Source organism: Brassica oleracea, chromosome C9 (genome assembly GCF_000695525.1).
Source record: "Brassica oleracea var. oleracea cultivar TO1000 chromosome C9, BOL, whole genome shotgun sequence".
Lineage (NCBI taxonomy): Eukaryota > Viridiplantae > Streptophyta > Magnoliopsida > Brassicales > Brassicaceae > Brassica > Brassica oleracea.
In genome coordinates, this window is record NC_027756.1 from 8363693 (window position 1) to 8364802 (window position 1110).

The window sequence follows — 1110 nt, forward strand, 5'->3', positions numbered from 1 at the left end:
TATATTTTAATTTATATTCACTAACAATATCCTAATTTATTTTATAAAAACTTTAAACCCAAAATATTCACTATAATGTTTTAGAAATTAATATATATACATATATATATATATATATATATATATATTCATATATACATATATAAACCAAACAAAATGATTTTCGAAAATAAAAATAAATTGAATATTTTTATTAATTATATTAAATTAATAATTTTCAAATTTTATCATAATAATATGTTTTGATATTTTATGGTGTTATATTGTGTTAATATTACTAATTTATTATTAAACCTGTTTAACATCTTAATTACCCAATAAATATTCTACAAATGCGCCAATTTCAAACTGATATACCAATCGTACAAATAATTTAATAGTATTTAGAACCGCAGCAAACTCCCAACAACTACATCACCAAACTTATCCCCAATTATTGCGTCTAAACCAGTGATGCCTTTACTTCATGAAGTCAATGCATATTTCTTTCTGTAACTGGCCTCTTAATGCATGATATTTTGTTGGCAAACATTTGGAGTTGTTTAATTTACGTGTTTGCATTTGGTGTTTAGTGATATGCAGAAAGATTTCGCAAAGATTTAGGATTTTATGGAATGGTAATATGAATCTACTTTAAGCTTTTTTGTATTGGAATCTTGAAAATAATTGTTCTACATTATAAATTTGGTGCAATTTGGTTCAAACGTTCACAGTTTTTATGTAATTATATATATATATATATATATATTGAAAACGGTGTTCTTTTTATACTTATAAATATTGAAGATTTTTAAAATTTATATGCTATTCTATAAATTTTTATTTAATACACAACTATTTAAATTTTTAAAATTTGATAATTAATTGATGTTTAGTTTGTTGGGTTTTTGTATTACTATTGTATATAATTGATGTCTAGATACTATGATCAACTTAACCTTGGGTAAAAGTTTTTTATTCTTTCTTTCTCTAAATCTTACATTTTCACCCCTTCTATCTTTTTGATTAATGGACAGGTGATCATCTCTTGTAAGGTCTGTTTCTTTATTTTAGTTTTTATACACATATAAGGTAAAATATGAAATAAAAATTAACTCTAACTTGTTCAAG